At 40.0% G+C, this 23,144-nt stretch overlaps 1 protein-coding gene across 1 annotated transcript in view; it reads right to left on the bottom strand.

The window, feature by feature from the left end:
* APC (APC regulator of WNT signaling pathway) overlaps positions 1–18,183 on the bottom strand; it is a 94,007-nt gene extending 75,824 nt beyond the window's left edge. Inside the window, exon 1 of the mRNA XM_030968611.1 lies at positions 17,894–18,183. The gene's annotated coding sequence lies outside the window, so the exon portion shown is untranslated. The remainder of the gene's footprint in view (positions 1–17,893) is intronic.
* Between the last annotated feature and the right edge of the window lie 4,961 nt (positions 18,184–23,144).

Below are 23,144 nucleotides of genomic sequence, written 5' to 3'. Positions count from 1 at the left end.
CATGCGACCAGGACCAGTGGAAGTTTGTATATATTCACTTGAGAAAACTCACAACTTGCTCCCATTGGCATTAGTATCACTGTTTTGGCCATTCAGAGCTGTAGCCCTGCTTTCTCCATCAAAATTCTCTCATACACATTGCATATTATTTCCCCAACTATTGGAACTTCCAACTATGAGCACTAGAAAGGTCATCAGAAGTTTTCCTGAGGATCAAGAACCCACAGGGACTGCCTTTCTCATGCACGTGAATAAAGAATGAAGAAAATAACTCTGTTCCCAATGCATCATTCAGAACATATGCAGTAGTCCTACAAAACCAGGAATTTTCTGTACTGAGAACAGAAAATTTTTTACCGTACTAATGTACTAAATTCCACGTTGTTTTTTTTTTTCCCCCCAGGAAGCTGTGCTACCAGTTCCTGAACTTCCAAAGATTTTTCCACAAACAGTGACAAGGTCTGTCTTTCCTTGTCTGTGGGGTCAATTAACTACCCCACAGACGTGTACCATAAGCTAAATGAGAAAAGCAGAAAATGCATGCTGTTTAGTTATTTCATAACTAAGTCAGAGGTACAGAAATACATTACTTGCTCTTTAAATCCTTTACTATTTAATGCTCTCTACTGTTTGCCAGTTCCTAACTTTTGTCCAGAAGTAGTCTGCTCTCTGGGGCATCTCCCATACTTTCTTCCCTCTCACTAAGTTTTTCCATCTGCATGAAGCTTTCTTGCTCTAAATTAAAAACAAAACAAAACAAAAAATCCAAGGAGAAATACTGCTTCCTTCCTCACATCTGTTAGCTCCAGCGTGGAGCCACAGCCCAGGCTACAATATTAGTCACATTTTCTAAAAACAGTAAAGCAATAATGAAGAGTTTGTTTAGAAAACCATTAATCCAGTGTATTTCACCATCCACTTTTCTATCTCAGCTATATAATAAACATCACCTGACAAAACTTTGTGTCACATTACCTATGATTTCCTCCTCCATTAATTAAGAACATCACACTATCCTGGCATTATATCACTTTATTTCCTCTGCTGTAGCTCCTTCAGGCTCATTAGGTAGTTTACTGTATCTGCATATTGTAAATTTCACTTCTTGCTTCATGGATGGTGCTTATTCAATCCACAAAGGGGCTCAACCTTTGAAGAAATGTGGAAGCTGATTTTAGAGATGTGAGCTAGGAATCTTTGTCTGTAATCTGCAGAAAGTGAGTTCATAGTGATCAGATAAAGAGCTGACTTTCAAGTGTAGCTTAGCCCACTGACCAGGCTGTGTTGGTATGTGCCAACACACTCATTCCAACTTCTTATCTGGCGAATTTGAAAACTTGTAATTGCACCTTTTAGCCCATCTGTAATTCTGTTTCAATAGTCTGTTAATAGTATTGAAGGCTGAACATTTTCAATATAAAAGCCCTTGGTCAGCATACCTCAAGGATTCTCTGGTGATTATTTTTTAGATGGAAGATTATTCCCAGAGGTCTTTTTTCAATAATACATACTTTTTATCTTTTCTCCATTGGGGCCATAGACTAGAAAAATATGTTTAAAGAAAGATAAAAACCAGTATATTTTCCCATGTTTCTTGGGAAGTCTCAGACTCTGGATCTGTCTGATGGCAGATCTGCTCTGAGTGCACACTTGGAACACTTGCAGTGGCCTGGATTGCAAGATAAACCCCTATTTTGCTGCTTCTTCATACGCAGCATTAACCATAAGAAATCACAGTACTCACATGACACATGGATGGCTGCATGTGTCATTCAGTTTCTTGTTACACTGCGGTTGACAGAGGTCTCTGCTAAAAGATGGATGCTACATGGTTATGTAAGCTTTATAGTGCCCAGGAGCATCCCAGAATTCTACACCACTCTGACAAATGGAAGCTCTATCAGTAGAATATTTACCTTTTTCTTCACAATCTTTTTTTCGGTCCTCCCTTTGTTTGGTTTGAACCAGATGTTCTTAATGCAAGAGCTGATTTCTTGTAAGCATTCTGACATTTTAGTGGTAATAAATCAGTTAGCTGAAGGTCACCTATTTAGCTAAAGGTCATCAACACATTTTTTGCCAATGGTATTGAAAAGGAGAGAAAGTAAATTTTTGTGGAATCCTGTAAGCAATGACCTTTTCCAAAAAACATATGTTAACCATGATGATTCTCCAAGTCTGCTAAGATTAAAAAAGTTCCAGCTAGACACAAGTTTCTTAAACCCACTGCATTAAGAAAGGCTGTGACAAGATCTAGAAACACAAAGATCTTGCTAAGTCATGGCTGTGAGTTCTTTCACCATAATTATAAACTTTTGAACACTTAAAATTAAGGCTCAAGCCTTAGAGGCTCTTAGCTACAACAGGACAACTGTATCAAATCAATCTAGAAAAACCATCATTTACAAGATAAAGCGCTGGCAAGGAATCTGAGGACACATACATCATACTCAGATATATAAAAAAATTCCACATTTCAGTACATAAAAGTAATTACTAGGGAGTTTGAAGAAAGGCCACAAATAAAAATGGCTTGTCAAGGAAGATTTATGCTGTATGGTTTAAGGAGTACAACTTAGCTGGTTTAGAAAAAGGTAGGCTGGTTTTTATCTCTGTATACTGAAAATATTTTTAAGTGTCACAAGTTTAAAGAGATCCATCAGCACCGATCAGACAACCTGGGAATTAATTTCTCAATATTACTGCTGTTAATCAAATCACAAAAGTTCAGTAGGAATTAAGTCCACAAGTTGAGACAAGGTATTTCAAAAACACCAATTTTTACTGTTCTACAGCCTCTAATGTGGGGATCACACTGAACAGTGCTGGAATCCACTGCAGGACTGAAATACATGAAAGGTTATGATTCAGTTAATTCAGATTTTAATTCCTTGCAGTGCGCATATACTCATACGGTCTTGGAACAATTATAATCAAGCCTCACACCACCAAGATCAAGCTGATTGCTTGGTAAGGTTGAGAAAAAATTCCCCCAGCTCATTTCTTGGGACCAATACGGAACTTCACCATTAACTGATTTCTGTGCATGCAAAGATCAGCTGCTATGGGAGGCAGTACTCCTGTAGAAAGAAGAAAATTAACTCTATCTCAGCTGAAAACCAGGACAAGAATGGACTTGTGCTCTCAGGAAGCACAACCCTCCAAGACACCTGGCCAACATGCAGTTTATCTGCTCACTGCCATATTAATCACTCAAATAATGATTCATGTCATATTTTTGGGTTAGCTTTTGTTTTGGAAGCCTTCTTACTCGCTTCAGCTTATTTATTCACCATAAAAATGTGTCATTGGATGATTTGGGTCTCTCTCCCTTAGGGAATTGCTGTTACACAAGCCTCTATGCAATGCTGGCATACCAATCTTTTCCCCTCCTCATTTGGCATACTGTTTAGTCAGTTTATTGAAAGTTAAAAACACACAACCTCAATTCAAAATATGTGTTGCTGGTGTGGGGGCTAGGAGTTACATTCTTTTGTTGGGGTTTTGAATGAATGACATCTCTAAATCTTAATTTCAGTAACACTAGCAAGGAGGAAAAGACTTTTTTCCTTTGATTGGAGCAGAAAGTGTTTTTATAAAAGTGTAAGAGATCTGTAATATCTCATGAAATATTCTCCTACAAATGAAGGTCCAGCTTACTGAATAGCCAACAGGGGATAAAAACTCAAGCATAAGCTGCTCTGCCCAGTATTCAAGCAGTACGAATACTTTTTTTAAATTGGTCTACCTGCAGAGTAGAAAAGGAATACAAATTTGAAATATTCATTGTATTTCCAGACAAGCTGCTTCCAGTACCAAGTTCTACACATGTAGCAACAGTGCTCTGTGAGCCACATTTTTAGGAGTCACACAAAACTGCTCTTTCTTTGGGCCATTCATCATCTTAGAAATCACCATGCATCTCCAAAGTAACAAAACCAGCATCTGAGACAGCTACTACTGAAAATTTATCACTACCCAAGTTATTTCAGTACAGTACTGGGAAAAAGCAGTTGAAGAAAAGGACTGATATCCATGCCCAGAGCAAATAATGCATCAGTGGAGCAAAAGCGCTGAAAAAACACATTTAAGTCTGTCAAAAACTGAGAAGGGAGGAATTTCTTGATCTAGATAGAATACATACTTCAGTTCCAGTTTCTCTTCCCAGTTTGAATTCAAGGTCACCAGCTACGCAACCAAAATCCTTAAATTGCATGCACTAAATCTTAGAACCCATAATAGAAGCGCATGATTAAAGTATATAATGTTGCAACTCTGCAGAAACAGTCAGGTTAAGATGTAACAATTTAAAACTAACATTCCTGGTGTACCTTGCATCTTAGATTTCAATCCCCATAGATATGAGAAGGGAAAATTTTAATTAATCACAACAATACCTATAAAAGTTCTCCATCACTAAGTGTACTAGAGGACTACTCTTCCTCCTAATACATAACCCAAATACTTCAATCTTAAATGAAAAGACTGTATTTTCAAAAATCTCCAGTGCAAGTCAGCCAGAACAACAGCCCTCAGTCATATTTGACACAGTCCTTCTCAGCATGGATTTGCATTTCACAGATCCATGACTCTTTATAAATGTATATATTTCTAATCAAGTACAGAATCCCCTGCTAGAAGTAATTTGTAACATTTTAATGATAAAATTCAAACTACTCAAGATTAAAATTTGCCTTGCAAACTCAAGTAAACTGAACAATCTCACGAAAACTCTGGCATACCAACATAATACATTCTTTCTACACAAAGAAAAAATCCAAACAGAGTAGTCTTGCAGGGAAACTTAATGCCTGAAAATTAAGGTAAGATGAGAGTTCAAGAATTTTAAGTATTTCCCACAACACTGAAGGAGTTAATTTTGTAAGCTAATTACCCCAGGTGGCAAGAGAAAGGCAGAAATCTTCACAGTAGGTAATACTTGTTCTAACAAGGAAGAAACAATAGGAGAGATCCCATGCCATTGACAAAATCCCTTCTGTCACTCAAACAGAATACCAAAGTCGTTCTCCAGAAACACAATAGGCAGTAATTGAAATTTTCTTATTCAAGACTATGAATGACCTGTTGTCCAGTCTCACTTTTTTGTTTTTCTGCTTTACTTGATTTTTTTTGCCCCATCTTGTGACCGGACACTGGGAATTTTGTTCGACATTCATGTTGTGGCACTCATTCCTCACATTATCACACACAGATGTGACCAAAGTGACCTGGATGAGTGACTCAACCAGAACTGGCTCTGTGTGCCCAGATGTGCATCCACCACACAGAAGGGTGGGACAGCACCTGTGACTCCACAATGTCCAAGCACTTCCAGGAAAGGCTGGAGTCACAGCATGACTTCACTGAGCGAGCTACAAGAGCAGGGGCCTTCTAGTCCACACCTAGCTGACACTTTTCCGGGTGCTCTCCTATTTACTGGTTTCTGCCCCTCCTTCCCCCGAGGAGCAAATGCTGCCAAGGGCTGGTAGTGAGGCTCATGACAGCCTTACTGCCCAGTCCAAGGGCCTGGTAGTGTTCTGCACTGCGGGCTTCGAACAGCAGAATTGCTTTAGCACAAAACCTGTGTCTTTTTAAGGATTTGAGGTTTCCACAACATAAAGCAGTTCTGAAGCTTACGGGGCTTCTAGAAAACAGAAGCAATATAATTATACTTAGAACTTATAAAATTCAAAACAGAGGCAAGAATGATGAAAAGCACTATCTGTCCATATTCAGAAATGGTACACTAAACTTAAAAGGAACACAGTTTGAATAAAACAGACAGCTCTTCTTCAAACAGCGAACCAGGTGGCAAACTGCCCACATTAACAATTACTTGCCATTCTAAAGAACTCCATCACCTCTATGTCACTAGTCAGAAAATTTTCAAACAACAGACACTGGCTAAGGAAGTAACAGGTAAGTACCTTCCAAAGCCACCCATATTCAGAGCAGTTGACTTTAAGACAAGAGTTAATATACTGGCAGAGAGCAAAAATAAAACAGCCACAGCAGCACGGGTACCTTGAAGGTAGACACATCTCCCAGTATTTTCTGAACAAGTTAAAGTATTCTAAACCTAAGATTTAGAAAACCACTGTTTTCTGAATTAGAAAACAGTGAATTACAACCAGGCTTTGTCACTACAACTTGTTTCAGGTCTTCCTTGCTGCATGCATACCAGACTGTCACATGGACTCTTCAGTAGCTTTACCTCATTCTGGGCACTATTTCACTTGTGGGAAAAAAAAAAAACCTGGACATCTTGCTCACAAGTAAAATTGAGAGAGTGATTTGGAACAGTATAAAGACAGTCATGTATGGACAACTACTCTTTCATGGAAAACAAAGCAATACACAAATCCACTGGTTTTAGAGGAAGACAAGTTCTTTTTCTCCATTCAATTAATTCTTTTCAGCTTCCAGTACTTGAAACATTTTTTTGGAAAAAGCTTTATGAATCAAGTCTAGTTCTCAAGGTCTTAACGACATTTAGACATTTAATTAGCAAGCCATCACTTGGACTGGCATCTAAAGCTTTTCTCAGAGACCTAATTCCATGCCAATTCAAACACCCCATTAGTCTTATATTAACTAAAAAGAAGCCTCATAATATTCTGGCTACTTGATTGCACTGACATGCATTAACACAACAGTGGAATGAATCTAACTGAACGCAAGGATATAGATTTACAGTGTATACATGTTAAATTAACAAAGATGTTCTAGGACAAAAATATAATCCTATACCATATATGTATATGAATTGGTACTCGGGCATACTTTGTGCTTCTTGGTACCCTGTATGAAATGTAACAGACAATCAAGTGAAAAAAAGGAAAAAAAAGCAAGAAGATTGACTTAATTAAAACTGTTTAATTGATTCCAAGCTATGCCCTGCTCTTAAACCTTTCTAGAGCTCATTCTGAACATATTTATACACTTATACATGTGAATTAAGTATCATTATTCTATGTTGTCATTTCTTCCCTAAGACATGTTCAGTACATCAGACTTCTAAAAAGTCATTAACATATATAACAATACGTATAAACAAATAAGCTATATTTGGAAAGAAAGAAAAATCACAGTGCCCTTTTTAATCTCGTATTTCTAATTTAGACCTGCAGTTTTCACTGAAATAACAAAACAAGAAGCAAAAAAATGCTACAGCAAATACTAGAAATCATTTGCATGCGTTCCGTAAGGTTTTTCCTTGCTTTTGTGGAAACAGAGACATTGCTTCACTACAATGGGCTAAAATTAGAGTCCTATACAATGAAATGCTTGCAGTTAAACAATTTGAATACCATGGAACAAAACCCTAATACAGTAATTCTGCTGAAATACAGACCAGAAGGAAAACTGATACCAAGAATGATTAAAGGAACAGGTATATAAAGAAATTGGGAAGTATTCAGTTGTTTTTAATTCTGGTATTTATAAAGTCTGTAAACAAATTTTTTCGTATACTAAAAAATTATTTTTAAAAATCAGTTTAACTTTACGTTAAAAAGTAACTGTGTGGAAGGATATATGATCATATATTGGATTTGCTAACCTTGGAATCTGAGGTATTTCAGCACTACCTGCTGACACTATATCCTCAGCAATGACAGGTGACAATTGTAGCACCAGGGTTACTGGCACTGAAGCTTTTACTCCAAAACTGCTGACAAATGCACTTTTGATGACAGAAGTAAGTAAATTGTAACATAATCAGCTTCTTTTTAAAATCGGTCTAGATCCTGGTGTATAGCAGGTGCTACACAGCAGTTATTTTTGTTGTACACCACCTGCTGATAGCAAACAATTTGACCCAAACTTCATTCCACATCCAAGTCTTTCATGACTAATACAGAGTAATCAAGGAGACTTTACTTGAGCCCTTGGATTGCAAATTCTTGGGAAACAGCTTACAAAGAATAGAGATCTTAAATATAGATCTTTCTGAGCAAAAAATACAGACTTTGCAAACAATCTCAGGGAGAAGAGGCAGGTATTTAACTCCAGAAATCCCATTATTCAAGGCATATACAGCATTTTCTTTGTAGAACATCTAACTCAAATACCTGTATCTCTCCCTCTGCAACATAGCTGAATTCTAAAAGACACAACAAAAAAACCCCAAAACCCACAAAAAAAAAAAAAAAAAAAAAAAAAAAGTATTGAGGAGTTCAAGACGACTTTGGTCTGGTATCACTTCTACTGCAGCAGAAGCAGCATGGCTACTCAGCCCTTTACGATCTATGCTTTGCCCATCATAAGCTGGAATTTTTCACTCAAAGAATCTCTAAACATGAGGATAAGAGACACTCTTTCCTCTGGGCAAGCATTAGGGGTGCTGGAAGGGCACTGGCGCAGGCCTGAAAGAACAAACTTTTCTTTCAGAATGAAAGCTGATTTCCCTTTGTCATGAAAATGAAGTCTCTACTTATGTACTTGAAGCTTTAACTAAACAGCAAAATGGTAAGATGGCCAGCATTTTCACTGAAATAAGCAAGTTGCTACAGAATACCAAAATTTCAAACCAGGAACTACATCAGCTACAGGAAAAGTATTTTTTACTAAATAGACAGGAGCAGTGCAAAGGTCACCCACTTGGACCCTTAAAAGACAATAAATAGACTTCTGACAATGTTTCAAAGTGTTGGGCACTAGAACTCACCACTTAATTGCATGAAAAAGCTAACAAATGAAGGCATACCAAATTTCTGGTCCCAAGAACAAGCTTACACTTTTTTTAATAGTAAAGACCAACACGACCAACCATCCAGATCAATATGATTACCAAAAGACTCTGCAACACACAAAAAAGTACTTTCAAATGTGTATTTTCAAAACACATCAAGTATCAGGATGGTGTTTTGGAAACAAGTAACCATAGAAAAGACACATGAAATCTGAGCAGCACTAACCAAGATGGACAGTAGCAGTATGACACTAAGATGTCAGCGACTTGAGACAAAGTGGAAGTTATTTGCAAGACTTGCATCTGAATTTAGAATTACAAAGACAGCGCTACTATGACCTGTGTCCAAGAGGAACAGCTGAGGAACTCAGTATTTTTATTCAGACACTGTACACACAAATACAGCTTAATTGTCTGATAAAACTACTTCACTCCATTTCCAAAATAAATGTCTTGTTTCATAGTTTGATGAAGCTTAGCCTATTCCAAAGGATGTTAGACTTACAAAAGCAATGGAAGTAACTGTTGATGACCGAAATGACAATCAACACTACTGCGCTCAAAAAACGTTGCACTACCCAATAACCTCTTTACAGATGGTTCAAGCAGACAAGGAATGGATTGCAATAGTAAACTACATCAGAAATTAGGCAAATTTTACTCCACTTTTTTTTTTATAAAGAAGCATTTTAAATATTTTGATTATCAGCAACAACTGAATGTTTCAATATTTCCAACAGAAAGAAAATGAATATAAAAGTGGTTGTTACATCACAATAGTAGAAAAAACCTTGACCATCTATGAGGGACAAGCAGCATCACTGCTTCTCGTAGAACATGAACTAGTCAATTACATAACAGTCCTGTTACTATATTTGTTTCCATACAAAGTTATATTTTTTTTAAAAAAGAGTCTGTAGCATCGCTACATAGGAAAATACAGGAAAGTGTTGGAAAGTGAAGGAAAATGTTGTAAAATTCTTATAACCTTCACAAAATAATGCTTGATCCCTATCCAGGACTAATGCTTAGTTTTGTATCATACAGTCCTTAGTTAATGATATAACTTTCCCAATAACTTTTCTAATTAATTGTTTTAATTAACTTTTCTGATTTATTGTTTTAATTAATTATAAGTAGTGTAAATTTCTGCTCTGTCATCTGTCACTGTAGCCAGAATTTAGCAAGGTTTGTCATAGCCTGCTGTTGTGGGAACAGAGTTTGGGAAAATTACTGAAACTCTTCTAAACCAATTCCAATCAACCTGGATAAGCTTCAGTGATCTCAGTCCTAGGAGGAGGTTAACAAAGCCTGGGAGAGAGATCTATTGCTGAAACTGGACACAAGGAAAACAGAATTTATGGACCACAAGGACATTTCGCAAAACTCTAAAACAAGAAAGTAACAAAGAAAATTCAGCAATTGTATTGAAACCCTCTCTTTCTGGGATAAAGATAAAACGAGTGAAAAGGTGGGCTAATTAGGATGGCAAGCAAGAAAACAACAACCAATGGAAGTCTGAACACTAATTAATGAAGATAATTACCCTATTTATAGACAATGAACATTAATTTCTTTGCTACAATGTGTAGTGAAAAGTTCTGACACTGAGTGTGGATGTTGGGTGGAGCTATCCCCATGCACTCAGCAAACTGAGTAATGCTGACATCCTAACCTAACAAACTGGTTGGAGAGTCTATTTCAATAACAAGTCTGAAACAAAGAACACTTCTAAAAAAATTACAAACTAAACCAGTGTACCTTCCAAGCCACTAAATTCCAATGACCCAAAGTAGGTATCAACATGGTAGATTTCCTTCCCATTCCATCCTGCATATGCTTCAAAACATAACCAAAGGTTAATTCATGTTAACTATGCAGCATGACTTTCTAAAACGTATGTTCAGAATTTTAGTAATTTGTACACACTATCTGTGAAAAAAATATTATCCTCTTGCATAACAAAGAGCCTGCATACCTGTGCAAAAAGAGATTTTAATAGGAAGTCCTCTTGTAATAGCATACATGACTGCTTTTTAATAAACTGCGTAACCTTGATCTTCAGGTCTCTGCTGCCAGCAATAACTAAACCTTCCCCTTCTCCTCCCTGCAAATAAAAACACTGAAATGGAGGTCTAGCTATAAACTCACCTCAATTTTCCCTTTCTCTGCAGCACTAGCTTTCTTGTAGTTGTGAGTTATAATTAAGAGAAACCTAGGAGTTGCATGAAAAACAGCATTACTTTCAGCAAACTCCGCTACTTGGCAAATGAATAATTTCTGAAAACAGAGATCAGTTTCAAGCAAGAGCTTTCTGTGCACACTGAGAAACAACTACCTACAGCAATCAGGAAAACCATCTTTATAATGACTTGTGTAATGAATTGTAGAGAAGGAAAGAGTCTGCAACTCTATCCCAACTGAGAAGGACACAAATTTATTACAAAATGACTTATAAAAAACCTATTAACTATAAAACCCAAAAGCAAGAAACACTTGTCACAACAAAGATCTCTGTACACTACATGCCCTGTTTCTTCATTTCTAGTAACACACTGTAATTTCCATTGAATTATTCCAACACAAAGCCACATGAAATATAACAAGTAGATTGGACAAATTCCTTATCATAATTTTGATGTAGTAACACTTTGCTTCTATCACTCTGAAGTTTATTCTGTTTCTCCAAGCATAACACAAGCAGCAACATGGAATACTGCTTGTGTACAGATCCATTCTGTCTATATCTGAACATGAAGTCTGTGACCAAAGATATTCACACAGCTTCTGCACAAAAGAATCTTGCAAGACACTGATGGGTAATATCCACTGAAATTATATGGATACATTTAATGTTACAGTACTTTTAATTTTCATCTCTATGTTGGAACCTCATTTCTTATTTCTATAACCAGTATGTATTGTATTTTTATTCACACTCTTACCTCTCCATATTCCCAAAAACAGTTACAAAACAATATACACTAAAATCACAAACCCCAAAACCAAACAATTCAGATGTCAGAAGACAAACCAAAATGAGGAGCAGGAATCCACTTCAGCAAAAAGTTCTATCCTGACATGCTTACTCAGGCATTCATTTGCCATTTTTTTAGCATTAAACAATCATTTAGGTTGGAAAAGACCCTGAAGATCATCAACACCAATAACACTGCCAAGACATCACTCACTAAACCATGTCCCTAAGGGCCACAGCTACATGTCTTTTAAGTACCTCCAGGGACTTAGAAATGATAATGTTTTCTACCACTTTGTGATATTCCATAAATTCCCCTGGCAGCCTCCTCCAATGCTTGACAACCCTTTTGGTGAAGAAATTTTCCTTGATATCAAACCTAAGCCTCCCCTAGTGTAACCTGTTTCCTCTTGTCCTATCATTTATTACCAGGTTGAAACAACGTCCTCACTACAACTTCCTCTCAGGCAGTTGTAAGGAGCAATACAGTTACCATTAAGCCTCCTTTTCTCCAGGCTACACATCCACAGCCCCCTCAACTGCTCCTCACTGGCCTTGTGCTGCACCCCCTTGCCCAGCTGCCCTGTCCTTCTGTGCACACGCTGCAGCCCCTCAGTGACTTTCTGCTTCCCAGGGCCCACAAGTGCACACAGCACTCCAGCTGTGGCCGCAGCGCTGCCCAGCACAGGGCCACGCTCCCTGCCCTGCTCCTGCTGCCCCACTGCTGCTGACACAGGCCAGTGTGCCCTTGGCCTTCCTGGCCCCCTGGCCACATGCTGCCTCATCTGCAGCTGCTCTTGACCAGCTCCCCCCTTTTCCCACAGGGCAGTTTTCCAGCCTGTAGAGCTGCAGGGGTTGTTATGACCCAAGGCAGGACTGTGCATTTGCTGTTTTTAAACCTCAGGCCATTGGCCTCACCCACTGATCCAGCCTGTTCTGATCCCTCTGCAGATTTTTCCATCTCTCTGGCAGATCAACGCTCCTGCCCAACTTAGTGTTGTCTGCAGACTGACTGAGGGAACATTCCATTCAACAGGACTGGTCCCAGCACTGGACCCTGGGGAACTCCCAGCCACCAGCTGGATGTAACTCCATTCATCACCACTCCCAGGGTCCAGGTGTCCAGACAGTTTTTCACCCAGACACCGCAGCTGAAGCCATGAGGAGCCAGTTTCTCCAGGAGAATGCCATGGGAGATGGTGCCAAAGGCTTTACTAGAGCCCAGGCAGGCAACAGCCACAGTCTTTCCCTCAGCCACCAAACAGGTCACATTGTCACAGAAGACCAGGCTGGGAAAGCCAGACCTGCCTTTCACAAATCCATGCCAGGATCCCAGGCAGTCAGGGCCTGATCCCTGGTCATCCTGCAGACAGATGGCACTCAGCACAATTTGCTCCACGGCCTGCCCTGGCACTGAGGTCAGCTTGGCAGACCTGAATCAGAAGTCACCTCACTACCAACACAGAGTCCTCAACCCACAAACTCCAGCTGAGTCTGTAACACAACAAGCCAGTAGGAGCTTGAGGGAAATGCTTCTCATTCATCAGCTGAATTTCACCTTATAGTATGCAAACAAATTTAAATCTTATTCCAAGAAATAGCAAAGCACAGCCAAGTACTATACAGAGTTTTATGACTTATTTCACTTAAAGTGAGAGAACGAGATTAAGTAGGCATATTTGCTTCACGCACCTAAGTAAAATGTGTTAAATTGGACTTTTTAACACTATTGTGTAAGAAAATATATTGCTTAGTTCTAAAGAGATTCTTGGCTGAGGTTCTTTAAATAGAAGAACAGCAGCAATGTGGACTCTCCATAGCAGGGGTTTCAGAGAAGAGAAAAAGCTCATGTGATCCTGAGAACCTTTTTCCATTAATAAAGGGAAAGCCAACTCACACAATTTATGCTTTCATGATTTCTTTGCACTCTTGTCACACAACAATGAGAAGTCCTAGTTTCCTTCCAGTTCCCTCCACATGCCAGTTACTACAAAAAAAGGCCAATCTACTAACAGCCAAACTCAGCTTTGTGAAACTCAGCACATTTCAGAATCTATTTAAAGCAGCCAACAATCATACCATTAACAGCAAAAGTAAGAGCTTTTTATTGGTATCTGATTTCCAGAAAAATAAGCAACTTTCACTCCAACAATTTAATCTATGTGTGAAAAGCTAAGTATTAAGTAATGTTTGACTATGTCACCAAAATTCTGTTATAGGGTAAGAATATCAAGTTTGTAGCTTCAAAAAATCACTGTATTAAGAGCGGTATCATTATACTATTTTGCACAGCCTAAATTCTTTTTATTTTGAAAATAAAAGTCTACCTGAATAAGGTTTCTTCTTCCATTACAGATAAATATTCTATCAGCTTAGGGTTAAAACACACCCCTGAAGAATAATACTACACCTATGAAAGCCATATCAAAATGCTATTGCTACTTAAACTTCAATGCTTTAGTTTAACATCTCCATAGAGAAATCAAACTACTTGTCCTGTAATACAACTGTATTTACTTATTCAGACCATAGTCTTGTCTACTGAATTTTATTTCTTATCTTCTTAAAATCCATGTGGAAATAATGGCAAAATGCATTCTCTCTGATCTCAAAAAGCATTAATGCTTCTAAAATGTCTTATTTCCACTAGAGATGACTAATATTTAATAAAGAATAACTGCTTTAAGACACAAATGAACATACTCATGAACCCAATTAATCTTTGGCAGTCAGTTCAAATTAGCATATACTATCTTTGTGACCATGACCAGCAAGCAGTATCAGAGGTAGTGTCAGAGTAGCACATGGAGATACCAAATCCAAACAAGTATTTATCTTTTTAACCTTTCTTCCAACCACATACCTCTCCCCTATCCTTCATTATCCCTGTTAAATTGAGGTACAATATTGAGCAAATGCTCACTGCCCAGTATGTTTATCACCCAGCTACAAATGATGCAACTCAATGCTACCTTTCAACTAAAACTGAACAACAAACAGGCAACAGCTCATGTTCTATGACAGCACACCATGGTTTGCTGTTGAAATAACCATCATAGTTGTTTTTAACACTATTTTATCCAAAGTTGTATTTGTAGTGATAATTCAAGTTGATTAGAACCAAAATCCCAACAGTGTGAAGTACTGAAACTTTTTAAGTTGGGTATGTTAATCTGAAGAGTGTCAGAGGTATGGCTATGAAGTAATAGGGGTTTTACTTTACCAATACTAGTAAAAAAAAGGATTATGAAAATAATATAAGCTTGAACAGCAAACAATTAGAAGATTCACTGAAAAATGAGTTACAACTATTTCCCAGCAGAGTTCACATACATTCATTCAGTATGTCTCATACATACATTTTTAAACTTACAATGGAAACTTCCAAATACACTTCAATGATCATAAAATAATCCTGACACTTTTTTCTTTTAACATACATAATACTGATACCCCCATTAAAAGGTAAGAAGTCTGTATCTTATTAACCAAGTCCATTACCTAGAAGCTAAATGATTGCTTATTTTATCAATATCTGGTAAGTTACTAAAACCATACTGTGAAAACATGGTAACTTGATATAAAAAAACTACTTTCTTATACTACTACTTATAAAAATACTGCTTTCTAATGTCCAAATTATACTGAGATAACTCAAAGAAGAATATGAGGCACAACATAAAACCCAAAAGATTCCTACACTGAATTTCAGGTAAGTGTGAGTGAAGACCACAGAATTAACAGATTTCTACTGTACAATGCTATGGAACAACTTTTGAGAAGTTGTGGAAGTAGAGACAAGATTAATATTAGCCTAAATCAGTGGAGTGTTTTCACTTCCCACTCACAGGATGTGCAAGGGTAGAAGGGACACAGCAGCTCAACTGGTCCAACCACTCTAGTCAAGCAGGGTCATCCTAGAGCACACTGCTCAGAACTGTGTCCAGGTTCTGGAGTATCTCCAATGAGGGAGACTCCACAGCCTCTCTGTGAAATCTGTCCCAGTGTGTGATCATCTGCACAAAGAAGTTCTTCCTCATATTCTGGTGGAACTTCCTGTGCATCAGTTTCTGCCCATACCTCTTGTCCTGTTGCTCAGCACCACAGGGAAGAGTCTGGCTCTATTCCCTTGACACTCTCCCTTCAGATACTTGCAGACATTGATGTGATTCTGCTCTTGTCCAGACTAAGCCAGCCCTGCTCCCTCAGTCTTTCCTCCATGGTGTTTCATGCACTCATGATAGTTCAGAACAGCTTGCCAATATTTCCAAAAGCATACATCTAACACCTGTGTGAATAATTCTGTTTATTGTTACTTAGTTGCTTGAAGACACTACAAAAGTTAACTATTAAAAACCAATTCAACCTGTTTTGGTTGTGCAGAAAGAAGGAATTTTTAGACTTTAGCCAAGATAAAGTGAGCCAAATCAAAATTTTCTTTCTCAATCATGACAGGATTGAGGAAGATTTATTGTTAGCTAAGCTGTTTAGTTTTAAATACAATGACAGAGAGATATAACTGCCTTACTCTAGAGGTTATCGAGATAGAAGGGATTCTAAAAATAACCTGAAAGTATCTATGAAAAGTAAATTCTTAAAATGAATTTTAGACATAAAATATATATATTTGTGTATCAAGCACGCTCGAGATACTGCAAATACAAAATGCATGCATTTGTTAGGGTCAACAGCTACTAGTTCAGCATTAACACAAACCCAAACAGTATCACAAAGTCTATACATACAATGGCATAGCACACTGCTAATGGTATTTGTTGTAGGTTCCAAAAAACCTGCATTTGTGTATTTGTGATGTCAGTTATGTGGGGAATATTTTGTGCAAGAGATGTTTGGGTACCAACACTTGACACACCTGAGCATGGGTTTCATTGCATGGGGGATGTGCATAAACAAGGCAGGCTGTAATACACGTTTTATGCTCAGCAGAGTTCCTTATTGTATTGCTTAGAAATAAAAAACAATAATTCAGTAACTAGAGCACCATATGGCTGTCCACAATCTTTTTTTCTTCTTTATGCAACCAAGTACATATACACCTCTGACCAAATATTATACTTTGACACCTAAAGCATCTAAGGAGAGGAAGCACTTGAAAGGCCTTTGTCAATGAGTACAACTATGCTATAAATAGTCTTCACTCTAACTAAAGGAAAAAAACATATCAAGGAAGTTGAAGCTGAAGCATAACAATGATCTCATGATGTCCACTTCAATACTTCTTGAGTGCTTATGATTGGACGAACTCATCTGGCATACAAGCTTTTTCAAAGTCAGTTTAAAAACGTAGTATTACAGCACTTGGAGAGCAAAAGGTTCCATTTCTCTGCATTTCTATTAATGACCTAATCTGACTTAACTCTTAATGTAGTATTAACTCACCAAAATGTTAGTAGTACTTCTGAAGCAAAGTTTGCAAACCTGTGCTTCTCCACCTGTACAAAAAGCTATCTCCTCTAGTTCAACCAGTAGCCGGTAGAAGCAACTACATGAAAACAGATTCTGCAGAATTATGTTTTATTTTTTCAGAAAGTTAGAAGTTTCTGTGACAGCCTTAACAAAAGGCTTGTCTTACAGCTCCACAGGTCAGCACCATTATATTATTTATAGCTTGGAGAGGACATGCAAGGCAGCAGCAAACAAATACATCAGTTTAGTACACCTGACTTCATTTCTCTGCACTTACTCAACAAGGTCTGATGTTTACAGAAATCTGAGCTATTTTGCTTTACATCCAGCCAATTCTGAAGCTGTGAATGGCCGCTAAGGGTAAAATGACTACAGAATCTGAGGCTGTGGTCACAGACACCTGTACACACCCACCCTTCATCACCGGGGTCAGAGGGCACATAACAGAAGAAACAAAGCCTCCTAACACAGCGTTTCGAGGTTTAATAGTGGAGTTTTTAACCATGGTTTTTGCAGGTCAAGGCCTTTAATTATCTTTTCACAGGAGAGAGCGGCTCAGCTCTTCCCAAGACGCAGCCTTCATATTCCAGGGGTATTCTAGCTATGGAGTACCTGAATGCTTTCAGACTTATTTTGAAGGACCAGACCACTAAGTGATGTCAAATGACATCGCGCTACCGCAAAATGACATTTTAAAAAAGGAAAGCAAAGCAAAGCTGCTGCACGGGCTTCGAGTGACACGCACTGGACCGGACGGGGGCAGCGCCCCGAGGGCTCATCCCGCTCCCGGCACTCACCTGTTCGCCTTACTCTGCCCCCGCCAGAGCCGTCGCGGTTCCTCCGACGCCTCCGCCGGGCCGCCGAGCTACGCCCCGACTCCGGGGCGGCGAGGGGCGCCGGCCAGCCGCGCATACGGAGCAGCCCCACTCCCTCCTCACCGGCTCCCTGCCCCGGCTTCCCGGCTCCTCATCCCCGCCGCGGAGCTCCGGGACACCCCCGGCTGCCTCCTGCCCAGCCCCTGCCGCTGTCCCTGCCCAGTAGCCGCCTCCCCTCAGACGCGGCGCCGGGGCCGCGTCGCCCCCGTCCCTCACTCGCCGCCCCCAGCCGGTGCCCCCGCGGCCGCCATCTTGTCCGGGAGGGGAGAGGGGCGCGCGCAGGCGCGGCCGCGGCGATCCCGGGCCCGCAGCGGCGGCCGCGCGCACGCGCGGGGGGCGCTCCGCCACGCCCCGTGAGCGCGCACCTGCCGCGGCGAGGCGGGAGCGCGCGGGGGTCGTCCCGCACCCGGGCCCGGTCACTCGGAGTCGGTCACTGCGGGTCAGTCACCTGGTGCGGGTCGGCCACTCAGGGTCAGCCACCTGCCGAGGATCGGTCATCCAGGGTCAGTCACCCCTGGAGGGTCAGTCACCCGCAGTTCATCCCCCTCACAGGGCCCGTCACCCCGGGGAGAGTCACTCACTCAGGATCGGTCACCCGGGGTCGGTCACCCGTGGAGGGCCCGTCGGTCACGCAGGGCCGGTCCCTCAGGGTCAGTCTCCCGGGGCTGCGGCGGCGCTGCCCGGGCCGGGCAGGCACGGTCCGAACGGAGGGCGGTGGGAGCCCGAGGCTGCCGGGGTGGCAGCAAGCACAGGTCCCTGCTGAGGGGTGGCTGCGAACAGCTCCCAGGTGTGGGAGGGAGGGGACGCCGGCGGAAAGCTCAGAGTGCCCACGGGCACCGTGGAAGCTAAAGGATAACAGGGGAGGGACCCTCGTGATGTGTTTCTCGAGAGCCTCACGCAGCAGGCAGTCGGGCAGTTTGCCTTTTAAAGATCACGCAATCACGGGATGGGCAAGGTTGTGATGGGCAAGATATCACAGCAGCTCATTTGGACCCTGCTTAGGAAGGGTCACCTGAGTAGCAGAGCATTGTGTGCAGACAGTTCTGGAGTATCTCCAGGGAGGGAGACTCCATAACCTCTGTGGGTAGCCTGTCACTGGTCCCGTGGGGATAAAATCTTCCATGGCAGCCCCTGCTTGTCCTTGTGCTCAGTGAGCTTTGCCACAAGTTTTTCAGCTTCACAATGGACGAGCTCAGACTCTCCAGTTTCTCCCTCTCATGCTGGGCTGTCATGCCCTGGCTGGGCAGTGACGCTTTGGTGGTCTCCTCCCAACCGTGAGGATGGATTCTATGCCACAAGCAGTAGTTCCATAGTTTGGTAGCTGAGGTGTCTCATCATTTATGCCTCAATGTGGCCTGGTTTGGATGACTTTCTTCACTTACAGGTGAAATGTTTGCACAGCCCGTCCGTCTCTTCCCTATTTAGGCTTGTATTTGCTGTGAGGTTACTTCAAGTTGATGTGGATCCCATCCTCAGTGGGAGGCAGATCTGGTGCCATGAATTCCCAGCATATCCAGATGCAGCCTGGGGCAGACAAGTTTTTGAGCTCCTCTGCTCGCTTTGCCATCCTTGACCACACCATTGTACTCCCTTCCCCCAGCTAAGACTTTTGTTTTTAACCCATCTTATGGGTTCTGTAACTACTTTCTTTCTTTTGATGTACGTAAAGACCTTTTTACTACCAGTTTGAGCATCGTTAGCAAGGTGTTCTTCAAATTCTTTTCTAGTCCTCATTTCCTGCCTTGATGTGACCTGCAGTGTTTTACAGCTTTCTGCTGTCTTTATTTTGGTCTTGACAGGTTCCGCCCCCTCATTATCAAAGGAATTGCCTTGGACAGAGATCACACCAGAGCCTCTCACAAGAGGCTTTCAAACCACAAATGTTTGTGAGTGTTAAACACATATTTAGGAAAGCTGGTACATACTGATGAATAGCTGTGTCTGTGCATTTTAAGTTTTTATATTTTTTTTCTGCTTAATTTAGCAACGAAGTTTTTCTAGGATTTGAATATAATTTTTAAATGCAATTTCTATCATTGCTGTTTCATGATTATCCCTGTTTCAAGTGTCATAAAATTGTATCCTACAAACCATGATCAAAAATAGCTAAATACAAGCTGATACAAATTTGACCCATATTATGAAAACTGGCACAGTTAAATATATGGAAGAAATCCTTTACTATGAGGGTGTTGAGACACTGGCACATGTTGCCCAGAGAAACTGTGGATGCCACATCCCTGGAAGTGCTGAAAACCAGGTCCAGACTGGATGAGACTTTGAGCCACCTGATCTAATGGGAAGTGTCTCATGACAAGGGGTTTGGAACTGGATGATCATTATAAGGTCCCTCCCAAACCATTCAATGATCCTGTGACTCAGCTGTTCCAAATGGTACCTTTACAGAGCCATATGATGTATCACACTATTATGGCTTTTTGAAAGACAGTTTTTCTCAATAATATTTTTGTAAATTCGGTCACCTTTAGTTTTGCTAGCATATTGCCCAAAAGTTGAAGGATGAGAATCATAATAATTTTATATTCTAAGGAATTTGGATTAAATCAAAGAATATTCAGCTGTGTGACAGTCTAAGTAAAGACAATTTTGAATGTCTCTGTGGTACACACAGTAACTTTCCACTCCATAAAAAGAGAGAAACCTTCAACTTTTCTTGAATCAAATTTATGAGAATGTCTTCAAACAGATTTCCTCCTGACTAACATAGTAGCCCTCCACAGCAGAATAACTGTATCAGGACTGTAGCTGGAAAAGGAAGAGTTAAGGATGTCATCTAACTGGGCTTCTGTAAAACTCTTGGTACAGTCCCCCACAACATTCTTATGTCTAAATTGGAGAGATTTGATCTTGATAGATGGACTGTAGGATGGAGAAGGAAGTGCCTGGGTGGCCATATCCAAAGAGTTACAGTGAATGGCTCAATGTCCAAGTGGAAACCGGTAATGAGGGGTGTCCCTCAAGGGACTAATCCTATTTAATGGCTTTATCAATGACAGAGATGGTGGGAGTGAGTAGACTCTCAGGAAGTGGACAGATGACACCAAGCTGAGTGATGAAGTTGACGTGCTTGAGAGCAGGGACGTCACCTGGAGAGACCTTGACAGACTTGAGGGGTGGTCCCATGTGAACCTCATAGAGTTGAACAAGACCAAGGGCAAGGTCCTCACCTGAGCTGGGGAAATTCCCACTATTAACACAAGCACAGGAATGAAAGAACTGAGAGCAGAGAGAAAGGACTTGGGGGTACTGGTGGATGAAAAACTGGACATGAGCCAGCCATGGGCACTGGCAGCCCAGAAAGCCAAGCGTGCATCCAAGGCCATAAGGAAATATATGCCATTAGAAATCAGTAGGAATTAGCCCTAGCTATTTGCCCTAGGAAAAAAATATAGCTGTGTTAAAATCTGTCTCTCTTCTTCTCTGTATAGGAGTAACTTATTGCTACAACCTAGTGATGACCTTTCCTTTTCCTCACATTGTGCCTTCTGCTGCTGAGTACCTATTCCAGAAGTAAACACAGGATTTGTCTGTATGCTGGATGGGGAATTCACTGAATAAAGATGAATGGTATACTGTGGTAGCATGAAAGTTGTGGATGTATTTCTCAAAATAGTCTCTGAAGCAATCTACTTTCTTGTCTTTTCAGCTTGCTGGCTAGTCACTCAATTGGAGATTATTACCACTTATTTAGTTTTTAAGACAATGTTCAGATGATGATCAGATTAATATTCCATTGCACTTAAATGTTTGATACATGTACATAAGTCAATTTCTACCCTCAATCAGTAAACATAAGAACACAAGAATAAGCCAGAACCTACTGAACAATGTAAATTGGCAGCAGCTCTAATTCAGTAATTTGACAGTTGAACAAGATGATAATACTGAAGATTCACTCTGAAAAGTTCTAATGGGAATTTGCCCACCAAGACAAGTTCTCTGGCTATTGGCCCATATATTCAAATGTTAGTTGTAAGATGGATGTTTTCAGAAGTGCTTTCATTGGAGCAATTCTACAGCTCACTGTGAAAAACTTTTCTGTAGGACTACATTTTAAATAAAAGCACGAAAAATGTCGATGTTGTTAACTATAATACTAAGTATAATAATATTCTCCTCACTCTGGAGAGTATAATTACGGGAGGAAAGCATTTCTTACAATTGGCAGTTTGCTGTGTTGTGTATTTAAACAACATTTTGTTGGAACACTTATCTTTCAGGACAAAGGCCAATCTGGAGAACGCCAAGTAAGTAAAAGTGTAGACAGAAAAGTTTAGGTAGTAGTTTTACAGATGTTTGCTACAGAGGGACTAGCCTTCTCTATTTATGGATTGCCAATCCCAAAGAAAATTCACCCGTAAGAAGAATGACTTCCCTGTTTTGTGTTTGGTTCGAGCAATTAATATTTTAATATTAAAAGGTCACTCATTAATGTACTTAGTTTTGTGCTACACAACAGTAAGTTGTTTACTGGAGAAATTTCAATCAATAGAAATAGGAAAGCATGAACCCACAACACCTTATGTCTTGAGTCCATATTACAGAGGAAATGCTGAGATTATTTTCAGGATAAATAGTCTAAACTTGGACATTCTGTAATCCTGTAATCCTAAAGGTATAATTAGAACTGTAAAGATTGTTGTTTTTTATAATTTTATTTTTGGTGTAGTTAAATATCAATGCATTAGCTAATTAGATCAGAGAATTGAAGCAATGAAGCATGTGGTGGGTAGTCTTGTTCATGTTAAGGTTCACATTTCTAAGAGAAAACAAAGAGAAAAAGAAAAACACTAATATCAGAAAAGAAATCCCAACTTGGGATCACAGGATCAAAAGCCACATTATTTTTAGTTAATCTTATCCTGTCAATATAAAGGAAAGGGATAGTTGAATGGAATATGTCCAAGTTTCCCGTGCTGGAACTGAAACGGGAAAGAAAGTGAGATATGAGAGTCTTGAATATTCATGAAAAATGGCTTTGAGTTTAGTCCAGAGAATGAGTCATTTTGAGTTATGCTCAAGTCCTGACATCAGAGAGGTCTGAACTTGCACCCTGAATTTCAGCTTTCTAAAAAAAGGGTGTTTTTTCCACAAAAGACAGATGTCTACATCTTTAAACAACATTGTTGCTTCCCTTGCAAGATAGAAGGGA

This window comes from Camarhynchus parvulus, chromosome Z (genome assembly GCF_901933205.1).
Source record: "Camarhynchus parvulus chromosome Z, STF_HiC, whole genome shotgun sequence".
Classification (NCBI taxonomy): Eukaryota; Metazoa; Chordata; class Aves; order Passeriformes; family Thraupidae; genus Camarhynchus; species Camarhynchus parvulus.
The sequence above is the reverse complement of the archived record's forward strand: the minus strand, read 5'-3'. Positions and strand labels throughout refer to the sequence as shown.